General features: G+C 36.7%; 1 protein-coding gene and 1 pseudogene across 1 annotated transcript in view; one reads left to right on the top strand and one right to left on the bottom strand.

Annotated features, from left to right (window-relative positions):
• Window positions 1–26,207, top strand: part of ARHGAP6 (Rho GTPase activating protein 6) — a 670,816-nt gene that overhangs the window by 64,891 nt on the left and 579,718 nt on the right. The gene's annotated exons all lie outside the window — the stretch shown is intronic.
• Window positions 15,950–16,223, bottom strand: LOC122750019 (annotated as a pseudogene).

Here is a 26,207-nt window from a genome sequence, read left to right on the forward strand (position 1 = left end):
TATATGGACATCTTGAATCTGAGTGACTAGGAAATTCTAAGAGATCATGAAAATGCACCTCAATGAGCTTAAGTGCTCATAGTAACTAATAACTATTATAATATTGTATTATATATTTATAATATTACATATAAAATGCATCATTTATTATATATTATAGTCATGGCATTCATATAAGTTATAATAATAAAATATATTTATAATATATTATTTTAATAGTATTATAAAAACTCATAACAACTGTGATTTATTATAATAACTCATGAGTAACTAATTAGTATTAGAGTCTGGATTTGAGCCCAGATTTTCCAGTTCTAATTCCAACACACTTCTCTCTATTCCACATTGTTTCTCAGTTCCCACCTCTCTTAACATGTCAAACTGATAACCAGTCACATGCTCACTTCTTTCTAGTAAGAAGAAAGCTGCTTCAATAACCAAGTTATTAATCCACTCAATTAACTTTTCCCTCCTCTTTTGCCAACACAAATGGTCCCCAAATTTGAACACTTCTCATTTTATCATCTTATTCCTTCCTTTAAAATTGTGATATTACTATCTTTTGTTTTTCTATAATTCTCAATATATCCCTCCTTCCCCACATTTCAGAAAGCCAGCCTCATAACAGAAAAGAATAAAGGGGGGGGGAAGTTCAGCAAAACTAGCCAATAATTTTTTAAAAATTTATTTTGCAGGGCAATGAGGGTTAAATGACTTGCCCGGGGTCACACAGCTAGTGTCAAGTATCTGAGGTCAGATTTGAACTTGGATCTTCCTGAATCCAGGGCCAGTGCTTTATCCATTGTGCCACCTAGCTGCCCCCCCAATAAATTTTTAAAAATCTGGAATTATATTCAGTGTTCCATGCCCATAGTACCTTCGCCTCTGCAAGAAGTGGGGAGAGTTCTTTCTCATGTCTCCTTCTTTGAGGCCAAACAGTATTTCCTTTGTTTTGTTGTTATGGTTCTTCCCTGGTTCTCCTTACTTGACTTTGCATCCTTTTGTGTTGTTTTCTCCTGCCTCTGTGTCTTATCCATACATTCCCTTGTTTTCTTATAGCACAATGATACTTCCTTGATATTTAATGCAAACCACACTCTTTTAGCCATTCTCCCAACTTTATGGGTATCTATTTTGGTTTCCTGTTCCTTCTGCTGTCACAAAAAGTGGCTACTATATAGATTTTGGTGCAGATATGTGATGCCATGATAGAGTGCTGGACTGGAGTCAGGAGGACCTGAGTTCAGATATTGCCTTCAGACATTTAAATAGCTGTGGTGACCCCTGGGCAAGTCACTTAAGCTTGTTTGCTTCAGTTTCCTCTCTGTAAAATAAGCTGGAGAAAGAAATGGCATACCACTCTAGTGTCTTTGCCAAGAAAACTCCAAATGTGGACACACAGAGTCATATACAATGAATCTACTAAACAACAACAGCAACAATACAGGATTTACCACCTTTTATTTTAGTTCTGCCCTGTCACTTTTGTCTGCTTATTATATCAAAGCCTCTATAGAAAACAGCCACTGGGGGCAGCTAGGTGGCGCAGTGGATAAAGCACTGGCTCTGGATTCAGGAGGGCCTGAGTTCAAATCCGGCCTCAGACAATTGACACTAGCTGTGTGACCATGGGCAAGTCACTTAACCCTCATTGCCCCACAAAAAAAAAAAAGAAAAAGAAAGAAAAGAAAGAAAACAGTCACTGTACAGGACAGTCAGCACACAGTTCATTCAAAGTCAGGATTTCACCTTAGTCAAGTATTCTGGGAACAGATGTTCAGGAACATAGGAATCCTCTACTTATTTTCACTGAATTACTTGTTTACACATTACCAAAGTTTTGAGGGAAACCATTTCAAAGGAGGTAAAGAAAAAAAGGCTAGAAAAAGGGAAGTGAAAAATACAAAGAAAATTAATTAGTCAGGATTGAAAAAGGTAAGAGTAAGTTCAAAAGTTGGGCATTATATTTCTGATTTAAAATACTCTAAGAATTTAATAAAACAACAGCAATAAACTAATTGCTTAGAAAAGATGACTTGGGGCAGCTAGGTGGCTCAGTGGATAAAGCACCGGCCCTGGATTCAGGAGGACCTGAGTTCAAATCTGGCCTCAGACACTTGACACTTACTAGTTATGTGACCCTGGGCAAGTCACTTAACCCTCATTGCCCCACCCAAAAAAAGAAAGAAAGAAAGAAAGAAGGAAAGGAAAGAAAAGAAAAAGAAAAGATGACTCATGGAAGCAGCTCGATTAACCATGGAATCTTAAAAGTCAAGTCAATTGGCATTGAGAACCTTCTATGTGCTTGGCATAGTCCTAAGCTCTGAGGACACAAAAAATGGCAAAAAAGTCTTAAATCTCAAGGAACTAATAATATCATGGGGGAGAAAGCATAGAAACAGCTATCTACAAATAAGCTACACACATGATGAATTAGATATAATCACAAAAGAAGGCACCAGCATTAAGGGAGACCATGAAAGGTTTCTCAAGGAAGGTAGAATTTTAACTGTGTCTTGAAGGAAGGCAAGGGAACCAAAAGGCAGAGATGAGAAAGAAGAGAATTCCAGGCATGGGGGAACTAACAGTGAAGATGCCCAGAATTAGGAGACTGAGGGTCATGTATGAGGAATGGAAAGGAAGCCAGTGTAACTGGAACATAGACTGCATGGAGGGGAGTAAGGTATGATAAGACAGAAAAAGGGAAGGGGACATTCAAATAAAGGACTTTAAAAGGACTTTCAATGCTAAGAACCAGATGTAAAAATAGAACCTCCATGAAATGGTTGCCCCTCTATGGAGGATATATGGAAAGATGTAGACAAGAATTATATAGAATGAGAAGGTCTGGATGGGCTATACATGTTCTCAACTCTACGGGATTTCAGATGTAGTAGCCCCCATGGCTGATGAGTTAGCCAATTATATTTATTAATAAACCACCATGGGAAGAATACTATAGTGGCTGTCTTATGAAGCTGTCTAGGAAGTAGGACATCTACAACCTCTGCCTCCTTTGAGGGCAAAACAGGACAAACTCTATGAAAATATTGATAAGAACACAGTTAGGATTTAAACTGGAGGTGACATAGTAGATAGAGCCCTGAGCCTGGAGTCAGGAAGACCCATCTTCCTGAGTTCAAATCTGACCTCAGACATGTACTAGCTGTGTGACCCTGGGCAAAGTCATTTGACCCTGTTTTCCTCAGTTCATCGTCTACAAAATAAGCTAGAGAAGGAAATGGCAAACCACTCTAGTATCTTTGCCAAGAAGACCCCAAAATGGCAACAGAGTCAGATATGACTGAACAACAACAACAAAAGCCAACTATCCCCAAATAGCTCAAATAAAATACCCAGTGTTGTCGTGTGGGACTTTTGCCCGCCCCACCCTCCTGCCCCATTCAGATGAAATAGGCCAGACTGAGAGAGGGTTAGCTGGCCTATTCACTGCATGCCTTGTATTAATTTGGAAGGTTTGTTAATGCCATTTGTAGAGGAGTTCTACAGAAAATGTTTACCATGAGGCCAATTTCATTCCATTTCTTAATGTGCATGCTGTACTGACAACTTTTCATTATGACAATCTCATTACACTTTGATCTCCCATCTTGTGATATAATAACCACAGTATAGTTAGCAGTGTTACTGTTTCATGTATATAAGCATCATTTGGAAAGAATAAAACTATTTTAAATGGGGACATAATAAAACTGAAACTGGAAAAGCTTCCAATGGAAATTTTTCAAATACTTCAACCATAGACAATGTAATTCCCTTTCTGCAGATAACTCTGGACCTTTATTAAGTCAGACTATTGTGTTGATTGGGTAGTTGCTTACCAGATGTAACAGTACTGAATATTTTTCCTTCAACTTTTTGTTTTTGTTTGTTTGTTTGTTTTCGGGGCAATGAGGGTTAAGTGACTTGCCCAGGGTCACACAGGTAGTAAGTGTCAAGTGTCTGAGGCCAGATTTGAACTCAGGTCCTCCTGAATCCAGGGCTGGTGCTCTTTCCACTGTGCTACCTAGCTGTCCCTCCTTCAACTTTCAAATAATTTTTTATGAGCTGATTTTTAAATATCATATTTTGTACTCTCTCATTTTTGCTGACAGTTACACCCAGTATACTTGTTTTTTCTTACACTTTTAATTATTTTTCAGAGTTATGAACCTAATAAATAATTGAATAGAGGTGATTTAATGTAAATAGAACATCTTCCTTTAAAAAATTAATCATTTTATTCTCAACTTAAGAAGTACAACAAGCATTTCCATGACATAATAGAATGGGGGGAAAAGATGATTGTACATGAAACTACTTTGTACACCTTGCAATTCCTTTTAAATATATAATAAAGTTATGTAACTTTGTTTCATTTTTTCTTCTCTCCCTGCGCTAGAGATGACTACCATTAGACACAAATATGTATGTGTGTGTAATGTGTGTGTGTGTATATATATATATATATATATATATATATATATATATATATATATATATGTAGAACCATTCTATATATACTTCTATTTATCACTTCTTTTTCTGGATGCAGATATGCATATCTTTCATATGCCTGTTTGTAGTTAAGTTGAGTATTTATAATAGTCAACATAACAGTCATTCAAAGTCTTTTTAAAACAATATAGCTATTACTATATACAATGTTCTTTTGCTTTAGTTCATTTCCCTCTTCATTATTTCATGCTTGTCTATCCATGTTTTTCTAAAATCATCAAGCCCATAATTTCTTATAGTAGTATTAAATCACAATCATATACCACAACTTGTTCAACCATTCCCCAATTGATGGGCATCCCCACAATTCCCATTTCTTTGTCACCACAAAGAGAGCTGCTAGAAATATTCTAGAACATAAAGGTTCTTCTTCTTTTTTCCTAATCATCTTGGGAAACAGACTTAGTAATGGTATTATTGGTTCAAAAGATAGGGGCAGTTTATTAACTCTTTAGGCATAATTCCAGATTGTTCTCAATGATCAGATCAGTTGACAGTTCTGCCAACGGTGAGTTAGTGTCCCAGTTTTCCCTATCCCCTCCAACATTTGTTCCTTTCCCCTTCAATCATTTTAGCCCATCTGATATAAAATGTATAAAAAGGTATAAAATGATATGTCAAGGTTGTTTTCATTTGCATTTCTCTAATCCATAATGATTTAGAGCATTTTTATATAACTATAAAGTATTTTGATTTTATCATCAGAAAACTGCCTATTCATATCCTTTGACCATTTGTCAAGTGGGAAATGACATATTTTTATAGACAAAGTCATTTAAGATATGAGACCTTTATCTAAGAAAAATAGTGAAGAATATCAAAAGCTGTTGAAAAATATAAAGGAAGGAAGTTTAATAGTATCACATCTTAAACTATGTTAACAGGCAATAATTATGATTATATGGCTAAGAAATAGAAAGCTAGATCAGTAGAACAGAGTAGACATACAATTTACAGTAGCACATAAATATAGTGACCTTCTATGATTTGACAATCATAAAGGCTTATGTTTTGGGGATAAGAACTCATTATTTGGTAAAAAAAAAATTTTGGGAAAACTGGAAAGCAGTGTGGTGGAAACTGCATGGACGAATATCTTATACCATTTACTAAAATAAGATCAAAATAGATACCTGACCCAGACATAAAGAGAAAGAATACAAGATAATTTGAAGAACATGGTACATGTTACCTGTCATGACAACTTATGGAAAGGTGAACAATTTATGAATATATAAGACAGAACAGTGTGAGGCGTAAACTGGATATTTTTATTACATTAAATTTTAAATATTTTTGTATAAATAAAACAAATACAACTAAGATCAGAAAAAAGTAGAAAACTAGAAGGATATCTTCATTTTAATCCCTTTTTCCATTCAAATTTATATAGATATTTAGACATTTATCTTCTGGCCTTATATTTTGTCCCTAAAAGAAGTAATGTTAAGTCTGGCAACCCAAACTATGAAGCTGGTTGTTGATTAGAAGGTCGTTGCTTGGGTTAGTATAAACTTGAAGTATTTGAAACATCCTAAATGGCTGAATGTTATTTGCTTACTTAATATTCCCCAAAGCTATAGCTTTTTTGCTTTTAATGGAAATTAGTTTCTACTGAAAAATGCTTTTGCAATTTTTAGTTCTATAGGCAAGAACACAACAGCCAATTATAATTTCAGTGAAACCTTGTTTATTACTTTAAAAAAGAGATATTATAATCAATAATCCTGAAACTTGTGCAAGTGAAATTCATTGATATATTACAAATAATAACACACATCCCAAATTGACCTGTATATTAATGTTAATTTGGAAACATCAATAAAATCCAAGTGCCTGAGAGAATCTTCACTTTTTATATGAATGTTTTGATGTTCAACCACTAGAGAAAAGCATTTCCAAATATGAAATTTTATCTAAAACATGACTTCCTGGCATTTTTACTCTTCAGATGTCCTTATATCTCAATACATTCACCTCACCTCCTTTGTATGCTTGTTATTGCTTAGTTTTATTTTAATTGCTCTGACTCCCATATACTTGAGTTCTTTCATATTTGGAATAATGTACTTGTGGTAGGTTTTAGTACTTTGGTGAATTTTCTATAGTAGAAAGTTTTCCCAAAATGTAAATTATAACACCTCCATGTCTTCTCCTCCTTGGAAATTCTTGTCCAAAAATGCCCCAAAACAAAAATCTTCCAGTGTGCTGGACACCTTGTTCTTTTTTGTTTCTAAGAAATAATAACAAACCACTTGAGTTTTCCATCTGTGGCTTTCATTTTAACATTGTCACCAACTCACTTCCTTGATAATCCTGATGATATATTTTATGCTCCTCATGCACAAATTCCCATTGGTAACATGAAGTAACCTACTTCTACCTACCTTGTGTCTTTCCATTACTCTTTGGATTATATGTAATCTTGTGTCTTATGGCATAATCTTGAATTGTTACTGAAGCAGTAAGTGATGCTTTGTTTTTCAAAATGACAAATGCTATGGAAAGTATTAACTATTGGCGATGATGCAAAGTAGTAGTTTTTGGTTTGTTTGTTTTTTGGTGGGGCAATGAGGGTTAAGTGACTTGCTCAGGGTCACACAGCTAGTATCAAGTGTCTGAGGTCGGATTTGAACTCACGTCCTCCTGAATCCAGGGTGGGTGCTTTATCCACTGTGCCACCTAGCTGCCCAAAGTAGTAGTTCTTAACATAAGGTCAATGAAGTTGTTTACTTTTTGTATTTTGACAACTATATTTCAATATAATTGGTTTCTTTTGTAATAGCATGTATTGTGTTTTATGCATTCAAAAACATTATTCTGTGAAGGGACCAATGGATTTCACCAGAATGACAAAAGTGTCCGTGACACAAAAATGGTGAAGAATCTCTTATGAAGAAGGAATTCTTGTTCTGTACACATCTAACTACATGATCTCTGAGGTCCCTTCAAAATCTAAACTATAACCCTAACCCTAATCCACTGATTCTGTGACTTTCCCCACAGGGTATTTCTAGGAATTATCAGTGTGCCATTGAGTTAGATATTGTATGTCTTGTCGTGAATTTACAGAGACTAGACTTCAAAGTAAGAACCATAGTACATTTGTATGACTACCTTGCAAGTTACAGTTTAGGAAGAAGATTAAGTCTCTGAGAGGAGAAGGAAAAAGTTGCATGAGGCCGGTGACCCCTCTGGAACAGCTTCAAGAATTGGAGAAGAAAGCAGCCAAGTTGGAACCCACCCCACTTCTTTCCGTCTATGTTAAGCTTAGTTAAGTCAATTTGAGAGTCTATTTATAGTTAAGCCTGTATTTCACCCAATGTTCTGATTAATGGGACTGGGGCTAGGGCTGGGGCTGGGACAGGGCAGGGCACAAGGAGGAGGAGGTAACACTGCTGAGGCTGATATGCTGACTTGTTATTTGGAGCTTAGTCTTCATTACACACAGGTTTCTAGCCAAAAATAATAAAAACTATTTTTATAAAAGGGCAGTAATCCATGTCAACATTTTATTCTAAAAGCAAAGTGAAGACATCAAATCCTTAAGCAACGAATAAATGATATGACAAATAACAAATCATGTCATTCCATTTCAACTGATTGTTATTCCTTTTATGTGTCCTCAGAAATTCAAACCAAACCTTAAGTAAATTTCTATTAAAAAGCTCTTTTAACTTTGTGGACAAAATTCAGGTGAATTTATTATTTCCTTGTTGTTCATTATAGAAATCTCAATCTGAAAAAGCTTTTTGGCATCATTTATTCCAAATCCCTCATTTTACAGGCGAGAAAATTAGTCTCAGGGAAATAAAGTAACTTTTCTAAGATCCCATAGCTAGTCAGTGAGAGGGCTAGTATCAAAGCCCAGGCCAATAGATGTACAGTGCTACTTAATGGGAGTAGATTCTAATTTTGGTAGCTAACCATAAATATTGTTCTGTTTGACTGATATTGCATGCTTCAAAAAAAATCTCTTAAATTTGAAGATAGAATAAAAATTCATAATTCTCATAAATTAATAGTATATTCGTAGATTCTGTTATTTTGCTAGAGCCCATGTTACTTAAAAGTGCTATTTTCCAAAGAGTTTATTCTCTAGCTACCTACTTATATCCTAAAGACTACATATTTATTACTATATTTCATTAATGCTTTTTAATTTTTTTATTCCTGGTGAATACATGATTTCAAATAGCATATACCTAGTCTTACTTTTAGTTCTACATTTTAGTAGGCAGCTAGTTGGCATACTGCACAGAGCACTCTGGTCTGGGAATTAGAAAGACCTACGTTCCAATCTAGTCTTAGACAGATGAGGAAACTGAAGCAAAGTTAAGTGACTTGTCCAGGGTCTCACAGCTAGTGTGGACAGATTTGAACTGAGGAAGATGAGCCTTCCTGGCTCCAGACCTGTCACTCTATTCACTGCACCACCCAATTGCCCTCTTGCTCCCAGATTTAAAGAATTAAAAGAAAAGTATTAATCTTAGGCCAGGGTGCTCTATGGTTCTGTGTGACCTTAGGGAAGTCACTTAATCTCTGCCTGCCTCAGTTTCCTTATCTATAACATGCCTATAATAATAACACCTACCTCCCAGGGTTGTTGTGAGGATCAAGTGAGATAAATTTGTAAAATGCTTACTACGGTGCCTGGCACATAGTAAGCACTATATAAATGTAAGTTATTTTTATTACCTACAATACCTAGCTGCTTTGACACTAAACTTCTTAAAATACAACCTTGTATTATCTAAACCAACTCCCCACTAAGAATACTGATATATTGATGTAGCACTTGGATGTAGCAATGTGGCTACTACATGTAGTGCCACCCCCCCCCCAACCCCGAAAACCCACTCCAGGTTTAAAGCACTCTTGGGGGAGGTAAATACTCATTTAAAACAAAACCATAGCTCAGGTGTCCCCATTGATATGTTGGGGTTTTCCTTGTTGTTGTTTGTTTTGTTTTGTTTTGTTTTCCTGAGCAGTGAGAGAACTTGGTACTCTAAACAAAACAAAATACTTTATCATACAACATAGCAAATAGACTGACAGGAAAAGATTCTTCCCATACAACTAATGAGGAGTACACATATTCAGAGAACACACATGACCAGGAAATATGTGAAGAGGAACATACTAAAATACACATGATCAGGGCAAAAATGTGTAAGGGCTTAAGTGGAGGGGTCATGTGTGGCCATGGCTAATTATAACACTGCAGGGCTTTTGATATTCTTGGGCTACGTCAACACACTGCTGTCTACCATTTTTTGTTGGGTACCACATTTGTACACTCCTCTGAGCATCTTACTCCACTGGTCTTATTGTCCTGCTGGGCATTTCTCCCTTTTATTAACTTCTTGATATCATGTCTTCAAAACCAACTATTGTCCATCTTGGTTCCTATCTGCTAGAGGGGATTGATTAGAAAACTTCTCTCTGATAAGATCTGTCTGACAACTTAAGTGATAAGCAAAGGCTATGAGCCATTTCCCTGAATGTAGGGCCAAGGGATCATCTAGGTAGCACAGTGGAATGCCAAGCCTGGAGTAAGGAAGACTCATCTTCTTGAGTTCAAATATGTCCTCATACACTTAATAGCTATGTGATCAAGGGCAAGTCATTTAACCCTGTTTGCCTTAGTTTCCTCATCTGTAAAATGAGCTGGAGAAGGAAATGGCAAATTACTCTAGTATCTATGCCAAGAAAATCCCAAATGGAGCCATAAAGAATTGGACATGATAGAAATATGACTGAAAAAAATCTGAGAGCGTATGGCAATCCAATTTCCCAGAAAAATATCTCACTCAGGGTTAGAAGTTGTTCATATAATACTCTCCTGTTAAACTCATTATGAGGATCCTATGCCCCCAAAACCTACTTCATGGGGTACAGCCAAAGAGACCTCATAGGAGTCATGTGAAAGTTTGACTAAAAAAAAATCCACTGATTTCCCCAGATCCTTTGGATTGGTGTGCAAATGAATCCAAGCAAATATATAACTAAGTGAAGATAGCAGGGTCATTATCCTCTACCCTCCAGGCCCAGCAACAAAAACAAACAACAAAACTAGCTTTAATGTTGTATGTTGACCAATGAAGACCTCACTGCTACTGTGCATTAAAATATTAATTATACAAGTAGATGTCTTGGGACCACATTTTTTTTCCATGTTGGAATCAAGGTTACCATTCAGCCACTGACAGTCAAGTATCAACTTATTGTGGCTTCAGTGGCCTTATCTGTAAAGTGGGAATGATAATATTTTATTTGCTTAAATGGAGAGAATTTGCATATATGATCCCAAATGTCTTCCAGATCTGAGACCTCTGATAGTTCATTGGAACTCCTAATAGTAGAATCTCTGTTCTGGTTTCTAGCCATTAGGTGGGAGGGAAATACTTGGTTAAATTTTTTGTACGGTGTAAACTCATGCAGACAATTGCTGGTTCAAGTTTTACTGTTCTGCTCTTTCAGTGCTAATAAATACTCATATTTAATGTCTTGCTTCTTTTTCATACTCATTCAGTGGATGATGCCAAACATATCCACATATGTATATTTTGAGAAATATTTTATCATGAGAATGGGGGGGGATGTCTCTAGTGCTATAATAAAGTATTCAAGTAGATGTTTCAATACTTCAAAGAAATATTTTACTGAAAAAGCAATTATAGTCAATAGCATTCTCTTAAATTTCGTGTGCACTTATATATTTGATTAAGTGTACAAAGGTTTATTGTTTGTTTTAATCCAGTTCCATGGAAATTCTTAGGGGAGAAACCCAACCCCTTCTAATTGTGCTGGTTAACAACTGTCCTTTGCAACTTAAATCTTAGAGTTACTGGGTCACTATCAGGTTAACTGATTTTTGCAGAGACATATAACCAGGATATATCAGAGGGATTTGAACTCAGGTCTTACTTGAATGCTGACACTGTATCCACTGTATTATGATGACTCTACATAGGTAAATTTGTTATTATATCCAAATCAAAATAATAAGGCTATTTGATGTCTAGACTAACATGTTTTAGGTGCAAGAGATGTTTAAACAAAAAAATCTTGTACAATAGATGCTTTCACATGACCCTACTCATTTATCAGTTGAAATGTTTAACAAAGATTTTTTTTATCAAGTGCAATATTTTTTTAGTACTTGTATCATTACTAAAAATTTTGACCTACTTATTTATTCATTTTTTAGAAAAGCTTACTGTTTGGTGTTTTTGTTGTTGTCATTTGTGATATTTTGAAGAAAGAATATTTTTTCAATGATCCAACACAATCCCAAAGAACTAATTATGAAGCATACTACCCACCTTCAGAGAGAGAACTGAAATTGTTTGAATACAGAATAAAGAATACTATTATTCACTTTCTTTCCTTCATCCTTTTTTTTTGTTTGTGGGCAATGAGGGTTAAGTAACTTGCCCAGAGTCACACAGCTAGTAATTGTCAAGTGTCTGAGGTCACATTTGAACTCAGGTCTTCCTGAATCCAGGGCTGGTGCCACTGCGCCACCTAGTTGCCCTGCTTTGATTTTTAGTATCCTTAGTACCTAGATGAGTGTAAGCACTTAAGAAATGTGTGTTGGCTGACCATGGATGTGTTTGAAAAGGAAGGAGGAAAAATAATTGAGTCATAAGTAACTATCAAGATAAAAAAGGACACATCTTGTCAATGAACCAGAACCAACCTCTAAACTGTGAATGGCCTGAGCTGAACAGAGCAGGCTAGAGACAGGTGAGTCAGGAATTAAAGAGAAGTTTTATTTTCAAAGTGAGGAAAATGGCTTGCAAACAAGGACACATATGCCAGGGCCCCACCCCTAGTGGGGAGGCACAAGGCAGTGTGAGGAGATCTCAATACTTATACTACCCAGTGAGCTGTAGCCTTGACAATAAGGGGTAACAGCAAGATTGTGACAAGTTTGATTCATTGCAGGACTTTCTGAGTTTATTCTATGCTCAGAGAACACCTGGTGAATTATGTGATTTTTCCAGAGAGTAAGATCATCCAAAAGGTGATCACAAAGGATTGTTGTCCTGCTAAACTCAGGGTACAGCTTGTCCATTGGGCCTTAGCTCTGGAAAACTCGGGAGAGGTCTCCTAATATTTTGTCAATCTAATCAGAAAAACAACTGATATGTAGAACAAATTGAAGAGAAATAATATAAGAATAATCAGACTACTTGAAAATTATGATAAAAAAAGAATGTTGATGCAATATCATAAGAAATTATCAGGAAAAATTGCCCTTAAGTTCTAGAACAAGAAGGTAAAGCCAAAATAGAAAAAAATCTACCCATCACCACCTGAAAGAGATCCCAGCAGAAAAAAACTTAAAGGAATATCATAGTCACATTTCAAAGCTCTCAGGTTAAGGAGAAAATATTGGAAGCAACAAGAAAAAAAAAGTTATATATCATGGAGCTACAATAAGGATTACACATTGTCTTATATTCCATAGAGCAAAAGAACTGGGGTTACAACCAAGAGTAACTTACCCAGCAAAGTTAAGTATAATCCTGAATGGGGGAAAATGGACATTTAAAAAATTGAAAGACTTTCAGGTTTTTGTGACAAAAAAAACCCAGAATTTAAGGGAAAATTCAACATATAACATCCAGGAAAATTATAAGGGAAACATTAAAGACCAATTATAAGGGACTCGATAAGTACAAAATGTTTACTTCTTTTCTTTTCTTTTCTTTTCTTTTCTTTTCTTTTCTTTTCTTTTCTTTTCTTTTCTTTTCTTTTCTTTTCTTTTCTTTTCTTTTCTTTTCTTTTCTTTTCTTTTTCTTTTAGTGAGGCAATTGGGGTTAAGTGACTTGCCCAGGGTCACACAGCTAGCGTTAAGTGTCTGAGGCCGAATTTGAACTCAGGTACTCCTGACTCCAAGGGCAGTGCTCTATCCACTGCACCACCTAGCTGCCCCTAAAATGTTTAGTTATTATATGTGAAAATATTAGCAGTACTCTTATGACTGTCATTTATTATTTGGATAGTTTCAAAGAAAAGCCTGGGCTAAGCTCAGTATGATGGGGTGATTCTAAAAAAAAAAAAACTCTGTAGAGAGAGATAAAAAGGAGTGAATATCTCATACAAATGAGGCATAAAGGGAAGAATTGATACAGAAGCTAGAAGGGAGAGGGCAAGGAGAAATGACATCTTATTTTCATCAGGGATGGGTTAAAGATGGAACAACATATACATATGTGTGTATGTGTGTACAAAGAGGATAAGGGAGGGATTTTTAGAGGGGTGGGTAGGTTAAAGAATAGGAGAGCAACGTAGCAGGTAGAAGTAAAGCAGAGGAGTGAGAAGGGTTAGGGTGAGAAGGATAATGAGGGAAAATAGGAAGGAAGAAAATACAGAACAAATAATCATATCTTAGAATATGAAGGTGATGAATTTACCCATAAAATGGAAACAGCAGATTAAAAATTAGAATTCAACAATATGTTGCTTTCAAGGAAACCTTATAAAAAAGGAGAAATACAAATGAAGACAAAATAAAGGACAGGAGTATAATTTATAATAAAAAAAAAAAGCAGGGATAGTAACCATGATCTCAGACAAAGTTAAAGTTAAAATGGATTTCATTAAAAGAAAAAAAATGGAGAAACTATACTATGTGTCAGAAATAGTATTCAATATTATTTTAGACCATCTAAAATAACTAGACAGTAAAAAAATACCTGAATGTATACCTGCCAAAACAGACACAGGGACCAGAGGAACATAAACATAAAATACTTTTTATAAAAATAAACTCAGACCCAAATAATTGAAGTAACATTTATTGTTTATGGGTGGGTAAAGCCAATATATTTTTTAAAATGACAATTTTACTTACATAATGTACTGATTCAATGTCATCCCAATTAAATTACTAAATAATAATTTTACTATGTTAGAAAAAATAATAACAAAGTTCATTTAGAAGAACAAAGCGTTAGGAACTTCAAAGAAACCAGGAAAAAAGATGGAAAGGAAGTAGATTCAGCAGTATCAGACCATAAATTTTAAGGTGAGTCATTTTTAAAGTGTAAAATAGATAAATTTGATTATTTTAAATTAAAAATTTCTGGTATAAATAAGACCTATGTAGCCAAGAATAGAAGAAATGCAGAAAATTGGGGAAAACTTTCATAGACAGTCTCTTAGATAGGATGTGATTGGGTTGGAAGATTGCTGTGGTGAAGGAAATGATGCATTGGTTGACTTGGAAAAACATGGAAAGACTTGGACTTAAGAAGGAAAATGCTACCCACCCTCAGAGAAATATATTAAAATACACATGTATTTTATAGATACTTGTGTATATGCATGTGTATGTGTATATATGTGTGTATATATTTGTATATGCATATGTATGTATATGTATACATGTATGTATGTGTAGGTATAGGTATAGATATAGGTATAGGTAGGTATTCACAATTAATTGTAGCCTTTTTTAGGGTAGGGGGCCAGAGAGGGGGAAAAAAGATAGAGTAAAAAGTTCACAATAGAGAACAAAACAACACCAACAAGGAAGCAAAGAAAATCTGGGCAGCTTTGAAAAAAATGTGCAGATTTATTGTATAGGTTTTCTTGAAATGGAAATTTATTGTTTTATATTGAGTCCTCTCATATTCTGCTTTATACATGGCAATATTTTTTTTCTTTTCTCATTTTTTATTTAAGTCTAAAATAAATTTGTAAAAAATTTAAAGATAAAAGAGGATATGTTTCTGTTTTGTTTAGTTATTAATTGTTTTCTTTTTAAAAAAAAATCAAATGATACAAAATGACCATCATTCCACAAATGCCCAAAGCACCAAGCCCCCTCACCCTCAAAATCACACCCTCCCTAGTCCCAGGCCAACTATTGTCCCCTCTGCCCACCCCTTCCTTTTCTAAAGGGATAAAACCTTAGAAAGGTTAGGGTCCCAGGATGTGTGGGTGGAAGAAGAGAGGGAGAGAAAGGAAGAAAGGAGGAGAAAGGGAACTGTCCCAGCTGGGCAGTTATACCTCAGAATGGAGTGAGGGCCAGAAGCTCTTTTAGCACCAGATATCTAATCTCCTAGCCCCTATGCCCATCCTTCCCCTTAAATCAGTCCTGAGATCCCTTCTAAATGCCCTCTCCACTCCGGTTCATGCCACCATTGTCTCTAAAAATCTGACCCTCCTGTACCTCCTACTTTGAAGGGACCACAATTCTACCTCCCAAAACCCTAGGGAGCATTCAATGGGATAAATGCCCCAGTAGGAGAGGAAGGTATACACAAAGTCTTAGGGGGAGAGGAGGTAGATATGGTGGGGAACTAGGGTAGAAGAGAGAAACTTTTATTTTTATGTTTACACAGTCGGGGAGGGGGGGTGGGCTTCCCACCCCTTCTCAAGACTCCTGGGTGGTGGTGGGGGGGGGGGAGGTTCAGTTTCCTGGGGTCAAGTTCTCTAGCTTCACGCTCTTGGCTACTTCTCCGATTAGTTCCCAGAAGCTCCCAAACTCTAACTTGGAGTCACTGCAGCTGCCCAAGTTGGTGATTTTCTCACTCAGCCCACAGCTGCCCGGCATAAGATGTCAGCGTCTCCTTCTTCCCCTCTACTGAATACTGATGGAAGTTTTTGATGAGGGTCTCAATGGCTCGTTCCACGTCACTGAACTCCTGGGCATCCTCAGCATTGGCAGAATGACACTGTCCCATGATGACCTGAGTGAGTGAGAGGGTGCGGGGGGGTCCCTTTTTTGGTGTCCCTGAGGGACCACTGGCTCATCTTCTGCTTGCTGGGGCTTCTGGGCCGGAGACAGGACTTTAGTTATTAATTTGGCAACAGCATCGCTTTTCACTGTTTTCTCCCAAATATATACTATTGCATATTCAGTGTGGTTCAAATAGGCAGCTATGGGCTAGACTAGGAATCTAATCACTCTTTATAACCATGCGTATCATTATTTTATAGGAAAATGGGTTCTGACTTAAAATCTTTTGGAACACAGTAACACCACCACACACAGAAAGACACACAAATCCAAAAACCTAACTCAAATTAAAGGCAAGGACTATTCATGGTACTGTAGAAATGATAAAATATACTTCTTTCCTTACAATAGAGAAATGGGGGGCTACAGGTACCCACAGGTTACAAAGACTGTGAAATGTGGTCACTTTGACAGTTTTGATTCAGATTTTTACTTTGTTTCAAGAGAAGTTTCAATGTGGTTGGGGTGACAGCATATCTGAAAATTATTATGGTATAAAAAACAAGAGGCATCAACCCCTCCTTTTTTTTTTTTCTTTAAGAAAAATTGTACAGGGGCAGCTAGGTGGCACAGTGGATAAAGCACTGGCCCTGGATTCAGAAGGACCTGAGTTCCAGCCTCAGATACTTGACACTTACTAGCTGTGTGACCCTGGGCAAGTCACTTAACCCCCATTGCCCTGCCCCCCCCCATTGTACAAATACTAGCCCATATATTTATGTGGAACATTTGGTATATGTGGCAGGGTGCAGGTGTTAATGGGGACGGGAGGGTTGTGAAAAATCCTGTGTCAGATGATGTGTCCTGAATTTTTTATTAGAAAAAATGTGGTCTGGGGGCAGCTAGGTGGCACAGTGGATAAAGCACCGGCCCTGGATTCAAATGTGACCTCAGATACTTGACACTTACTAACTGTGTTACCCTGGGCAAGTCACTTAACCCCCATTGCCCCGCAAAAAGAAAAAAAAAAGAAAAAAAGAAAAAATGTGGTCTCCATAGCAATAGATTCTGCACCTTTCAGTTTACCAGACATAATTCTATTGTTTTTCATTGAGCCTTGTATCAGTTGTAAAATGTTAGCCAACTCTTTCCATTGTCATGTGTGGAATTTTATTTATGCTATGCTTAGGCAAGTATATTATTCCTTGGCTTATTGGTATGTGTTTTCTTAATGCTGCAATTTTATTCCCACATAAGAGCTTTAAATGTGTCTCTTCTTAGGAACTTCAATTGTTCATAACAATTCTATGGTTGAAGAGCTATTTTTGAGGACACTGCCTTTAGAGAACTGCTCCTTTGAGAGTAATTAGATTTAGCTGAAAGATATTTTTTGGAAAATAATACAAGTGTGTGATTGTGTATATGTGTGTATACACATGTATACATGTGTGTATAAATAAACACATGAATTCAACTTATTCTGTAGTATTTCTGTCTTAAACTCTTCAGATTTCTTATGTAAAACATGCCTATTAAGTAAAGACTTACTGAGGTTATATTTATTTTTGAATTAACAACACATTTGAATGCAGTCATGCTTTATATATATATTTCCACTGCCTTTACTCCAGAAGATGCTCTAGAACAAGGCTTCTTAAGCCTTTTCCATTCTTGACCCCTTTTCACCTCAGAAATTTTTACACAACCCTGAGTATATAGGTAAATAAAACAGGTATACATAACCTTATACTATTGCCAAATTTTTCACAACCCCCACATTCAGTTATGCAACCCCACAGTTTAAGAAGCCAGGCTCTAGAAAGCATTAAGAACCCAGAATAGTTGGAGAGGTATGTGAAGGAGATTTAAAGAAGGGCTATAGAAATGCAAAAAACAGGCATATTGAAAGAGACTTTATAGACTAAAAGACTAAGGGGAGGTAGAATATTAATTTACCCTTGAGGAAAGAGGAGTGAGAGGCAAACGTTATCTATTCTGCTACCCTTTCCTCCCCACTCCCAACTTTTCCATCCCTCTTAACTGCAATCCTAGGACTTTGAGGGTGATACATTTGAGGGTGGGACATTTGGTTGTCTGGAAAGGAAGGGATTAAAAACTAGGAGGCCTGTAGGGGTTGGGTGTGTTCCCTTGGTTTTGGAAAGCTAAGGAAGGGTGGGGCCCAGAAAAGAAGGAATGGGCAGCTGGTCATACTAGGGCTTGCCCTGGGCTGTAACTCTGAAAGGAAACGGAAGGAAAAAAGGGGACCATGATATTTCTCCTGTGGTGTTCATTCTCTTGGGGAGGGAAGCAAGGACAAACCCTGTTCAATAATTCTGTAATTGTATGGGATTTCCATCTTGCAGGGACTGAGTTAGGCCATAAAGTAAAGAAGTCTAAGATTTTCCATTCGGTTTGTGTACCATGTCTATCTGTGAAGATCAGGTGTTCCCATGTATGTCGTGTTTGTACTTAGTTGTTTGCATGTTGTCTCACCCATCGGCCCTCCTTGAGGGCTCTTCTTTGTATTCCAAGTGTTCAGTAAAGTGTCTGGCTCAAAGTAAGCCCTTAATAAATACTGGTTAACTTGACTTCAACACCTTTAGTATCCAATGGAATTAGTGCTCCATATACCCACCAACATAAACACTTTCAGTGAATGGTGCTATAGAATGAGCATTTGGCTGACTGGGAAATGACTTTGGGTCACATTTAGGCCATGCACAAGCTATGTGGCCTTGGTCAAGCCATTTAGCAGATGATCCTAGATTTATAGCTGGGAGGAACCTTGGAAACCACATCTGGACTTCCATCACTTTCTCTATAAAAGAAAGGGAAAGGCAATTATCTCTACGTTAAGAGTCAGGGTGCTATATGGTAGAATGAGTGCTGGGCTTGGAATGAGAAGGAGGTTTGAACCCCAACTCTAACACTCATCAGCTGTGTGACTTTGGATGTTATGTAATGTCCCTGAGTCTCAGTTTCCTCCCCTGTCAAATAGGGATGATAATAATACTTGAATTATGTTCCTCTTAGGATTGTTTTGAGGAAATGATTTCTAAACCATAAAACATCATATAAATGTGAACAATTGCTGTTAAGCCTTTCTGGCTCAGATTTTCTGACATAGATGATGGTTGCTAATGTGGTTTAACACATTGCTAGTGACTTAAGTGTTTGACTGACCCTATAAGTAGAGAAACATTTCTTTTAAAACCATTCAAAACTGATCATTTTTCCCCCTTTATAGACATATCACAGAGATTGTGGGGTTTAGTGGAATGGAAAGTATTAAATTTGGGGTCAAAAGACCTCTTTTCTGGGTTTACATCTTAGGACTACTACTTATTACTTGTGTGATCTCAAGCAAGTAACAATCACTTTGATCTTTCATTTACTCATCTGTAAAATGGATAGATTAGACCAGATAATCTCTGATTTCCTTATTTGCTTTAGATTCTATTACTTTAGAAGATAAGCCAGAGTTGAAGGGTTTTTACTTTGTTTTTATTTTGTTGTCAGAAATTCATCAGTGCTTAGCAATATTCTCATTTTATTGCTTTTTAAACTTAAACAATATTCTTTTCCTCAGTGTCAACAGATAAGACAAAACTTAAGGGCTGAGTAATGATAATGTAATCAAGACAGGACTGTGCTTGGAGTCAGGAAGACCTGTACTCAAATCCTACATCAGACATTTACTAGCTGACCTTGGGCAAGTGACTTAACCTCTCTGGGGATCAGTTTGTTCTTCTGTCAAATGCATGAGTTAGGTCCTGAATTAGAGTGGTGACTAAGTGAGTAAAGGTGTTATGAAAAGACAAGATATAGGTTCAAAGGGAGTAGATTGATGAGGATGACAACAAGGAAGGAAATCTGTGTGACAAGGAGGAAGTTCAGAATATGGGAGAGTTTTTAGGTTTCTAGGAGGAAAGGTAATGAGTTCTATTTTGGACAAATTGAGTTTGAGATGCCTATAGGATGTCCTATTTAAAATATCCTTTAAAAAAAAATACTTGTTTCTCCAGGGTATAACATGGTGCTCTACAGATAGTAGGTATAGGATAAAGACTTTCTGAATTATTGAATTGAATTAAATTTTAACTCATTCAAGAATGTTTGAAGACACAGTTTATAAGAGCTCAGAGATCAGAAGTGGTGTAGATCTGTATCTAAACCAAATACAGCAATGGGGAATGCAAATTTATTGTAATATTTAGAAAAAACTAATCCTGTTTTGTACAGTTTATAATGGTTAAGCTGCTATTTAAGAAAGTAGGCCTCTAAATTAGAATGTTATGTTATACCAAGTGCTGAAGAAACTCTAGATTTCTGACAAATTGTTTAAAAAGAACAAGCATTCTTAGTTTTTTTCTCTCTGGAATATTAAAAATAGTTTAGTTTTTCACTTTGCCATTTGTTAGGCTCAGAATAAGGCATGATGATGAGTGGGGGCTCTTTATATCCTGTGCATTGGCTTGATTTCCATACTAGGCACACATGCCTTGTGGGAATGAACAAGCTAACAAGGTTTGACGGCTCAGCAAGCACAGCAATGGTGGTCCTTTGGAGAAAGATGCCATATTGTAGAAGGAGCATGTGACACCTGCACAAACAGCTATGGATGTCTTATCTACACAAAAGAAGCACAAACTACTCCAGGTTGGGGCTGGAGGAAGGTAGGAAGATCAGCACAGTCAAGAAAAGCCTCAAAAATGAGATGACATTTGACCTAGGCCTTATATTTAAATTAATACCTCAACAGACTGGAGTAGATGGAGGGGACTTTAATTGTTCTAAGCACAGAAAACAGCCCAGGCAGATGTACATTAGCTGGACAACAAGGGCTACAGATGGAATCTGCTGAAAAGTCTAGTGTAAAGAATTGTGATTTGAGGTTTCTATGATCTTTAGCTAAAATTAGAAGCCCCAGTGCCCCCCAGCTGGCCTCAGGCACCACGGCCTTGCGGGCACTGCAGCTCACATTATCAACATACACTGACACCTACATGGGCCTGGCCAAATTACCATGACTAGAAACCAGGTGAGGGGAGTCAGGTGACCTTCAGTGTCCGGAAGCTGGGGAAGCTGGCAGTTCTATAGCCTCCCGTTAATTCTGTCAATCAGGGCTGCCAGCCAATTAGTTTGGGACTGAGTGTGGATGGCCTGGTTTTTCCTGTTGGGAGGGGGGTTTTCTGGGAAGGAGAAGGGAAGAGAGATTCATTCGGGCAGGACAGAGGGAGAAAGATGGGATACAGCTGTGTGCTCCTTGGAACTGTTGAATCCGGGCGGTGGTGTGATTGCAGGGCTATATATATATAAAATTTTCCTTCTCCTATTCCTTTTTTCTTTGTCCCTATTTTTATTAACCTTACTTGTGATTTAAATTTGTTCCCATCAATAAACCCTGTTTTGTTTTTTCTGAAAGAGGCTGTTAATCTCCTTTCATACCCCAATATTATGGTGAGCTGTCCAATTAATTCCACCATATTAAATTTGGCCCTTACACTAGTTTGAATGAAGCAAGTGCATATAGAGAGGAGTCTAACATCACTGTAACAAACTAAAATGATGCACATGTTCCGGTTTGACCCAGCTTCCATGAACAAAAGCCAGATTATACTTGTCCAGGTTGGGGCTGTGAGGGTTAAGTGACTTGCCCAGGGTCGCATAGCTAGTAAGTGTCAAGTGTCTGAGGCTGGATTTGAACTCAGGTCCTCCTGAATCCAGGGCCGGTGCTTTATTCACTGCACCACCTAGTTGCTCCCTCTCTTATTTGTATGCATTTAAAATTTGTATATATTTGTATGCATTTAAAATTTGTATATATTTGTATGCATTTAAAATTTGTATATGTTTGTATGCATTTAAAATTTGTATATATTTGTATGCATTTAAAATTTTTGAATTATGGAGATTTAAATCCAAAACATAACCTCTTTTTCACAGTGGTTTTACCTATAATTCTTTTTTCCCTTTTGCAAAGTTTTTTAAATCATTTCGTGTTTTGTGCCTTGTAAAGGAAAAACAACTCTGTCCTTCAGTTTATATGAATTCCTTTTTAGATGGCTTTTAATGGGGGAAAAAGATAATACACCTAATGTGATATAATTTCTGCTTTTAGGCATGATGTTTTTGAATATCATGTCTCAGTATAGATTTCTGTAGGAGGAAATTCTTATTAAACATTAGCTCTATTTTATGCATAAGATCACAAATTCATAAGTGGAGGAGACCTTAAAAGCCATCTAGTCCAATACTCTAACTTTGAAAATGAGAGCATTGAGGTCCACATTGATGCAAGATTATATAGGTTATATAGGTAGTAAATAGCAGACCCAGAATTCATACCAGGTCCTCTAACTCCATTCTCCTTCCAATGTACTAAACTGTATGTGGAAAGAGATAGGACCTTTTGCCTGTTAAAATCCTGACATCATTCAGCCTTCTCCCTGTCTACTTTCTTTCTGTGCCATGGCCATAGGAATTTAATCAATTTGTGCTTTTCATTGCCATCCTCCGTTGTCTTCCACTTGAGCTCATCTTTCTCCCATAGCCAGTGTTCAGGATTAATGAGGTTTCTGACTTCTCCCTCCTCTGTGGTCTCTGGAACATGCATATAACTCTCTGTTAAATGTTCTAATGCTTCTTAGTCCCAGAAACTATAGGGGAAGTGATTAGTTATTTCTTCTTTTAAATGAAGCAAAGGACTTCTGGTTAAGATAGTAACATGGACAGGTATATGGGAACTCCCACATATACTCCAGTAAAGTACTAAAAAGTGAACATGAAATCAAATCATGACCTTCCCAGTCACATGAGTTCTATGGTCACTTTGGTTCATTGATATTAATGTTTTTGAAATACCAAAGGGGCCTCAAAGCAGAGAGGTAGGAAACGATATTGTCCTCCCTGATTTTACATACACATTTCAGGGAATATATGAACAAGAAAAACAAGCTCATGTAGTACCTCAGTTTCATACTATGGAATGTGTTACTCTGTAAAAACAAAATAAAACAAAGCTTTTCTTGTAGAGATTTCTCTTTTATTATTTATTTATTTTTGTTTATTTATTTACTTTTATTATTTATTATTTTTCTTTTATGACTCTTCTTTTTATAGTCTAAGTCAATAGAATTTGGTTATTTTATGTTCAGAGAATTAAAAAGTACAGCAATTTACGTTCCCATTCATGATTGTATTGTCCTCTTCAAGGGAAAATGACACTTCTTTTTTTGGTAAATTACAGTCAGAAATTAGTTTCCCTTTTTTCTTCATCAATAAGAAAAAAAGCATCATTCTATTAATAAATTACAAGAATATCTAGTATTAGAAGATCAGAAAACCACAAATGCTTTAAATATGGAGCCAGAAACATTATGACCCTTTAAAAAATAAAAAATCAACATTTCTAAACATTGCATATACTCCCTTGCATTCATAAACAAGAAAAGCAATTGACTGGGGAAATACATTCCAGGGCACAATTCTAGGCCTCGTGTGTTTTGTGCGAAGAACAACAAAGATTGTTTTCCAAAGTGCAGCTCTACAAATTCAAAAACTTTATAAAACCAGGAGCATGATGTTCACAAGTATATAGCCACTTAATCTGCATTGCTTTCTGTTTTCCCAGGATAGTCATTTTATTCATAGTGGATTAAATTGCATGAGAACCAATTCGCAAATTTCACAACTAGTACTAAGTGCTTCTCACTTTGAAGTATGGTATGAGAGACAGTGGCCTAAGTAGGTTGGAGGACAAGTAAAGCTTGTGCTTTAATTCCCAAGGTAGGAGTTAGATAGGCATACTGAAGGCATCTGTCATTCTGTTGCAGCCATTTGTCAGCAGTTAAGGCATTAACTCCTTCAGTGACTTAGTGAGTAGTATCTTTAGTGGGATTAGGTGTGTTTTTCTTTGTCATCTTAAATTCACAGTGGGATAGTACAGATTCTCAACCCTTTTTGAAATGGTAATACCCATGTATAGGACCACAGAACTATACCAGGAAGGGAACTCAAAGACCAACTAATTCAATCCCCTTCTTGTATAGATGAAGAAACTGAAGTCCAGGGATTTATCAGTTTTCCAGCTGTGCTCTTCTATATCCTGAAAAAAGTAATGGTTTATAGGTAGTTTTAAATTAAAGTTAAGAGAGGGGGCAACTAGGTGGTGCAGTGGATAAAGCACCAGCCCTGGATTCAGGAGGACCTGAGTTCAAATCTGGCCTCAGACACTTGACACTTACTAGCTGTGCGACCCTGGGCAAGTCACTTAACCCTCACTGCCCCACAAAAACAAACAAAAAAACCAAAAACAAAAACAAATTCAAGTTAAGAGGAGGCATCATGGTATAATAAAAATAGAATTGTCCCTGAAATTCAAGGACCTGGGTTCAAATGTTTTCTATTGTAATGCTCACTACCTGGATGACCTCAGAAAAGTCACTTAATTTTGCTCTGCCTCACTTGCTCATTTGGTAAGAATGAAGATCTTGCAATAGCTGGCCCCAAAGGTCCTTTCCAGGTCTAGAACCCTATGTATATACATGTTATATACAATGTAATTTAGAATTACTCTCAAAAGGAAGGCAACAACACCAAGTTTTAAGAAAGGGAGGAGTAGGACTAAGAAAAGCCTTCTGCAGATCTGATTTGAGTTGACTCTTTTTTTGTTTTGTTTTAGTTTTGGTGGGGCAGTGAGGGTTAAGTGTCACACAATGTCACACAGCTAGTAAGTGTCAAGTATCTGAGGCCAAATTTGAACTCAGGTCTTCCTGAATCCAGGACCAGTGCTTTATCCACTGTGTCACCTAGCTGCCCCAATTTGAGTTGACTCTTGAAGAAGGCCAGGAAAATCAAGAGGCGAAGAGGGAGAACATTCAAAGCAAAGTGAGACATTTGGTAAAAAAAAAAGCATGGAGAGTCATGGGTATCAGGAACAGCAAGTAAGCCAGTGTCATTATATTGTAGGGAAGTCTGAGGGGAGTCAAATATAAGAAGTCTTGAAAAGTGGGAAAACGCTAAGATATAGAAAAGGCTTTAAAAGCCCCTATTCAATGCTTTGTAGCCTGAAAAGCATTTTCATATCTCAGAATCATACAATATTACATTTGGGAGGGTCCTTAAGCCCATTTTATGTCCCTAGACATTAAGTGAGATGCCCAAGGTTACACTGATAGTAAGTGGAAAGGGTGAGATTGGAATTCACATCTGTGTACATTTCTCACCAGCTGCATCCCTTAGATTTGATTCCTCTAACATCCTTCTCTTCTCAGGGGAAAAAAGAAAAAAAATCATCACCAGTAAACTCATCATGGCAGAGATTGTAACAGCATTGATATTCACACCTCATTAGTACTCTCAGTCACCTCTGTCCTTATTGGATGGCAGAGCAAAAAACCAAGAAAACAAAAAACAAAAACAGAAGCAAAAACACCTCCTCTCAATGCCTCCATTTGAAGAGGTCTCAGAAATCTATTGAATTCTACATTTCTTACCAGCTGTACCCCTTGGATTCTCTCTATGCTTGGTACTTTCCCTCTCTATCCCATTTCAGTTTCCTTTAATGTGTTTTCTTCTTCTATTAAATTGTAAGCTCCTTGAGGGCAGGGACTGTGTTTTTAAAAAATGTGTTTCCTCAACAATTAGCATACTGCCTAGCATATAGTAAACTCGTAATAAATGTATATTGTGATGTGATGTGTTGTATTGTATTGTACAACCGATATCGAAAACTATCACTCTTTTCTAGGGAATGGCAATCAGCAGTAATCTCAACTAATATAATTCAGATAGCAGCAACATTATACTAGAAGACCAGTCTAATCCTTCCCTTATTATTGCCTTCTCTCTTCCTTCCCCCATTGCACTTTTACCACTTTGCCTGTATTTAGGGTTTACTTCTCTGTGGATATACTTTCCCCCCAAAAGAGTAAAAGTTCCTTGAAGTTGGTGATTGTTTATATTTTATATTTTTGTTTCCATAGCA

Source organism: Dromiciops gliroides, chromosome 3, assembly GCF_019393635.1.
Source record: "Dromiciops gliroides isolate mDroGli1 chromosome 3, mDroGli1.pri, whole genome shotgun sequence".
Taxonomy (NCBI): Eukaryota; Metazoa; Chordata; class Mammalia; order Microbiotheria; family Microbiotheriidae; genus Dromiciops; species Dromiciops gliroides.